This window comes from Cibotium barometz, chromosome 57 (assembly GCF_041138505.1).
Source record: "Cibotium barometz isolate CiBa-2024 chromosome 57, ASM4113850v1, whole genome shotgun sequence".
Taxonomy (NCBI): Eukaryota; Viridiplantae; Streptophyta; class Polypodiopsida; order Cyatheales; family Cibotiaceae; genus Cibotium; species Cibotium barometz.
In genome coordinates this window covers 4,081,557-4,089,031 of record NC_141102.1, presented here as the reverse complement: position 1 = coordinate 4,089,031, position 7,475 = coordinate 4,081,557, and positions in this window count along the sequence as shown.

Sequence of the window (7,475 nt, the reverse complement as noted above, 5' to 3'; positions counted from 1 at the left end):
TATCTTCTCGTTGTATCAACAACTAGTACTTCTCTCTCATTATGAGCCAAAAGAGAAGACACTTTAGTTGCATCCTCATTAGCTCCATTCACATATGCAACTTATCTCTCATTATGTTCTAAAGATGAAGATACTATAGTTATAGTGTTCATTATTGCCCTTCTTATTGCACCCTCATTAGCTGCCACTTACAGTAGATACCACTACTCACTCATTATGTGCTATACATGAAGGTATTATAGTAGGAACCTCATTAGTTCCATTCATTGTTACCCTTCTTGGTGCATTATATAAGAAGTTTTATTCCTCGTAATTAAATGGCCCATGCTTCTAGTAAGTTTCAATCTCTCTTACCAGTGTCATACATGAAGGTGTTATAGTGACATCCTTATTAGTTCCATACATTATTAGCCTTCTTCCTTTAAAAAAAGTCATGTTTCTACTAATAAACCTAATAAAGGTAGTGATCATTATGTGACAGAGACTAGATTAGGACATTATGTTGATCATCCTTATTAGTTCCATACATTATTAGCACTCTTCCTTTAAAAAAAGTCATGTTTCTACTAATAAACCTAATAAAGGTAGCGCATGAAAGTTCTCCTTTTCAGCATGATCAACATAATGCCCTAATCTAGTGTGTGTCACATGTGTCTCTTGCATCAACATAATGTCTTAATCTACTCTATGTCACATGGGTCTCTTGCATTAACATATCACCATTATTATAGGCAGTTTTACGGCTCCTTGCATCATCGCAATTAGAATCACTATCCCTTGACTCATTTGCACATATTCTTCTCTGATAAATTCTTTCATGCCTCAAAACATTTAAGGAAATTGTTTTGGAGAGGGTACATCAAAGTGGTTACCTTTACCATTCTTACCAAAAATCTATATCCAATCAAATATTGAATTGAAACCATTTATCTTACAAAAAGTTTCCAAAATCTCTCTCTATTTGTCATTCTATATACATACATACATACATAAATACATGAATACATAAATACATAAATATATAAATACATACATACATGCATACATACATATAAACATACATACATACATACATACATAAATACATAAATACATAAATACATAAATACATACATATAAACATACATACATACATACATACATACATACATAAATACATAAATACATAAATACATACATACATGCATACATACATATAAAAACACACACACACACACACACATGTATATATATACATATAAATATTAAATATTAAGATATCTATACTAAGAAACAAACTTATCTTCCTGAAGAAGGATCAATCTCAATAATTTTTTTTCTAAGGGACTAACTTGGTCTATTGAAGCCATCTAATAGTTTTTTAATTATTATATCCAATAAAGAGTACTTATCATGTTCAATGAAAAATACTTTTAACACACAAATATTAAACTTTCAAAAATTACTTGATACTACTATGTACATGGTATCCATAAAGGTCCATAATCCCCTTATCAAGCATCGCAAGACAATGCAAAGCACAATGATAAGTATCCCTTGAATCCAAAAAGGCATTCCACCTAAGCCAACCCTCCAATTTAGCAAGAAGAGACAACCATGTTAGAGATCTCATTGTCATGGTAGCCACCCACCAAAGCCCTGCCATTTTTCCCCAGAGCCCATCAACTTTCCCATGTAGGAAAATACATCCCAAAATGCAAGCCCATGAAAAACATAGCATGTAACCTACCTTTGCAACCTACTCCTATGCTACTATAGAATTTTGAGCTAATACACCTAAATCAAATCATATACCAAAGATGTAAACAAAGGTGGGATAAAATGCAAACGAAGTATCTTTGACATGAAATCTAGTGTACATGAATTCAACCTCTCCTATCCCACTCTTTGCCTACATGAGAACATCCCTATAATTAATTCGAAAATCTCTCAACATTGCCATAATCATTAATATACAAGCAAAAAGGTTGAAAGAACATAAAACATAACAATAAACATTTATAAGTTAAAGTAACTCACACAAAAACATACACAATACACACAAAGAACATACTTACAATTTAAAAAATAATAAGATAAAATGGAAAACAATATAATTTAAAAAATGCTAATAGGAAAAATAAGAAAGGACTACATAATCACTACTCCTATCATCTAACTTTTGGTAGGTCCTCACACAATACTCAATCCAAGCTTGCACTTGAAAATACCTTAATAACCAAAAAATACACAATGGATTAATAACAATTTCAACAAATGTACCTTAATTGTGTGCGTTGCACACACACACACACATGTATGTATGTATGGTATATGTATATATATATATATATATATATATATATATATGCACACACACACACACACACACACACACACACACACACACACACACACACACACACACACACACACACACACAATACACACAAAGAACATACTTACAATTTAAAAAATAATAAGACAAAATGGAAAAAAATATAATTTAAAAAATGCTAATAGGAAAAATAAGAAAGGACTACATAATCACTACTCCTATCATGTAACTTTTGGTAGGTCCTCACACAATACTCAATTCAAGCTTGCACTTGAAAATACCTTAATAACCAAAAAATACACAATGAATTAATAACAATTTCAGCAAATGTACCTTAATTGTGTGCGTTGCATGCACACACACACACACACACACACACACACACACACACACACACACACACACACACACACACACACACACACACATGTATGTATGGCATATATATATATGTATGCGCACACACACACACACACACACACACACACACACACACACACACATATCTACATATATATGTATATATATATATATATATATATATATATATATATAAATATATATATATACATATGTATGTATATATATGTATGTGTGTGTGTGTATATATATATATACACACACACACACACATACACATACATACATACATACATACATACATACATACATATATATATGCATACATACATATATGCATATATATATATATATGCATATATGTATGTATGCATATATATATGTATGTATGTATGTATGTATGTATATATATATGTATGTATATATATATGTATGTATATATATGTGTGTGTATTGTATCATTAATAAGCAACTAATTCAAATTTCTATTGAAAGAAATTTTGTAGAACGATATGGAGACCTGTTATACTATGGAAACACTCCATTGAAATAACGCAACAAAGAGAGAGAGAGAGAGAGAGAGAGAGAGAGAGAGAGAGAGAGAGACCATGCCATAAAAATATTTTTGACACTTGAAAATAAAATATTGAAATTAAACTAAAATAAGGTTTTACTACATAACCTTGTAACTTTGATATATTTAGCCGTAGGGGGTGAGGGCTAAGAAAAGGTTATGGAAAAAGAGGGTTAAAAATATAGGGATATACTATGTGGTGTCATAATATTTTTCTCAAATTGCACATATATTAGTGTAATGAAGTAGATTTGGTATGCATATGCGCATAGGGTATGGGGCTTATGTCCTTGGGCTTAGGGTCATTCATATGTGAACTTTTGGGAGCCTTGGGCTATATTAGGCATAGGGAACATGGACATTGTACCCTTTTGTATACCTTAACATCTATGGAATATCACTTGATATCTTAGTCATCTACACCTCTAGCTTTCTCTCTAATCCAAGCTATATTATACATAGGGCTCATGGTCATTGTACCCTTTTATATACCTTAACATCTATGGAATATCACTTGATGTCTTAGTCATCTATACTTCTCTAGCTTTCTCTCGAATCTAAGCTAATTAAGCTAATCAATGCTAATTAGACTAATCTCAAGCTATCCTAGATGTAGCTTTCTTGCATTGGTATCAGAGCTCTTGGCTTAGATCTTAATTAATGCTTTCATTAAGAGATTAATCATTTTTTAAATATTCTTAATCTAATTTTTAGAATGCATTTTCTTGATCATGATTCATGATAATCATTTTTGGATTACTGTTAATCTAGTTTTTTAGTTTGCATTTTTTTGATCATGATTAGTCTTGATCATTCTCGGATTAGGGATTTCCACAATTTTCAAAATACATTTTCTTGATTTTTCTGCAATTCTTGATGTTCTTGAAAATCTTCTTGATTTTCTTGAATTTTGTAGACATTTTGCATGGATTAGAGTCTATTTCCATCAAATCTTTACACGAACCCTAGTTTCCTATTAACATTTGTAAGATCCTTTGAGTTCTTTGTATTCTTGGGAAGATTCTTGGTTGTTGTGCATTTTTGGTGAAAGATTCATCAAGAAAGGTTTTGATCATCAAATGAATTGGAGACAGATTGCCAATATTAGAGTTTGGTGTAGTTTTCAATAGAAGTTAACAAATTGAAGATCTATTATAGAGTTTTTATAGTTTTGATGTAGAATTGAGTGTAAAATTCAAGATTACTATAGAGTTATTGTTTAGATTATAGTTTTGTGCAGATTATTGTAGAGCCATTGTGTAGATTTATAGTTCTGTTTACAAATTTGAATAAGTTTATGTTACAAAATTGTGAAGATTACAAATCAGAATTCAGATCGGAGTAGTTATTGTGTAAAAATTTACTGAGCAAAGTGATGCTTTGAAGAATCTTGGCGTAGATTTATAAAGATTACAAAGACATTGTGCAAATCAAGATTTCAACATGGATTTAGCGTAAAGTTTTACTACAAATAAAGTCTACAATAATTTCAGCAATAGAAAGCTTGATCAGATTTCAAATCTTTGCCTAAAAGAGGTGTAAGCATCTAATCTTTATTGCCTTTGACCATTTTTGTTAATCTTTGTGCAAAATCTTGAAATCTTGATAAAGATCCAGGTACAAAAGATAATACAAACAGTTTGTGATCAAGAAAGTGATTACAATAGTGGATTAGTGTTAATCATTAAAAGATGAGTGATAAACATGACAACAAAATCAAGATTGAGTTCTAGAACAACATAATACAAGAACCTTTTCATCATTAGGCTTTGGTGGTTAAGCTCTCATTGAAAGAGGGCAAACAATTAGACAATAGACAACACTATTGTGGTGCATTTTTCATCGAGACTGACTAATCTTGGTCAAATCTTGGCGCTTTTCGTTGAGAGACTAAGACTTTTGTGAAGATACTGAAAAATAACAAAGGAGACTTTGCTTTACAAACTTGCTTGGTTGGTTTCCTTTCAGTGGTTTCATCACTAAAGACACCACTGCAAGGTATTTACAGGGGCCAAGCTAGACAAAGAACTCACAAATTTTTTTTGCTTCATATGATTCCAACAAGTGAGTGGCTCTCTCCAGTAAATCAGCATTAATGAATGTGTCAAAGGCTAGAAAAGTTTGGCAGTGATGTACAAGCACTCAGACGATGCGGATGCAGCCTATGCAAAGGCCTTGGAGGCAAGGTGCTAATCCATAGGCAGAAGGCTAGCTCATCCTATCTGGAGCCCGTGCTCTACTTGGTTCAAGACGAAGTAAACACATCACCCATGAAGGGGACCATGCATGCTGCATGCATCATAAACACAAAATAAAAGACTGCAATCATCTCCATCTCGACAAGGGAAGAGGGGGGGGGGGGGGGGGGGGAAGATTGAAGGAAGGCTGTCTGTCTGTCTGTCTAGTAACAAGACTGTGAGGTGAGGTAAGCTAAAACCTCTTCATCATAATAATCAATAATTAGCCAGCAGCGCAGGGCTTTTCGAAGGCCTTCAATGAGTCGGCATCAGGAGCTAAACAAGCATACGTTTGATTTGAGGAGGGAAAAACAAACAAATAACTTCATCGCCTTCTATTCTTCTCAGCTCAGCGAAACATAAGTTTGGGATGGAGAGCAAGAGAGGCTTGTGATTTCCACCATATTTCTCAGCGTTGTGGCTTTTACCCATTTTGGGTCTTGTTCACATGCCTTGAGTGTGTTAGTTGGTGTTTACATGCTTATGTTTCTTTTGGGATGTTCACACATAGTGTGAGTTTTATTCATTGCTAATTACAGGCCTAGTGTATTGTGGGTACATTTGGGGATTTTGTGAGTTTGTTTACACACTCTATACCTTATGTTTCTTTTGGGATGTTCACACACGGTGTGAGTTTTATGCATTGCTAATTACAAGCCTAGTGTATTGTGGGCACATTTGGGGATTTTGTGAGTTTGTTTACACACTCTATGCCTTATTGGTGGTTGTTAATACGTGCCTCACATTTTGAGCATTTGGATGTTCGTATGGCGCCGAGGTGCGACATTATGTATGTATGCCACCCAGGCGAGCTATACTTATATCATGATTGTCAGATGTAGTTCAGATGAGTAGGCAGCATTATCATGGTATTTTGATTAGCATAGGGCTATGTATATGTATGCATCCTTACATCCCTTTTTGTATGGGATTAGACAAGAAGCTGTGGTGCCTACTTGGATTTCATTGGTCGATTTGGGACCCTTTGCACATACTAGCACTTCTAGGAGGGGTGGCCCGCGTGTAAGTATGGTTTTGATGCATATTATTTCGCTGAGGATGATGATGATGTTCATGATGTGGCTATGGATGATTATATGGGTGATGATGATCATGATGGTCTTTTGTGTGGGATGCATTTGGTGAGTCATGGCATGACAGGTTTGGATCGTTGGAGGACATGTATCGAGCATGCTTACACTTTTGCTGTTATTGTAGTGGTGTTTGCATGGGCCCCAATAGCTTCTACGACTCACCCACAACATTGACCAGCGATTGTCTCATTAGTTCCCATTTACCTAGAGTGATTCATTCATTGTATTATGATGGGGATGGTGATGTTGTATTACACACATACACATGATTATATTGATACATGTGCACATGCACATGTTGATGTAGCTACACATGCACATGATGATGTTGCTACTTACATATGTACGTGATGATGATGTATGTGATACTGATGTGTGTGAGTCAAATCATGTGGGCATGATCTCAAGGTCAGAGATGGCAGTGAGCACATTGAGCATCGATACTTCTATGCCTATCATCTTTCCTAAGGATCATGCAGACACTCTAGTTGATCTGATGACATTCTAGAGGATAGTGTGCATCTGATTAGTGATGCATCCATTTGCACATTCGGGATTAGTGTATCCATTAGCACACTTGAGGTTAGTGGTACTTTGCATTTGAGTGATAGAGACACCTATGAGCATAGACCTAAGCTCCTAGTGTTAGATACACCAGGCTATTCTTCTAGGATTTCTATTTGTGGAGATATCATTGATACGATCACTACTCCTAGTATTCATAGCATTCTTGGTAGCATTTGTGTGGATAGAGTTCATGTATTTGAGCAGTCAGGGATAGTGCATGAGAGTAGTGATTTGATCTAGACATCTCCTTAGATCCTATATTGTTGGAGATAAATTGGGATGTAGGTTACATAGGGGCATTAGTGATGGATATAGGCCATGTTTAT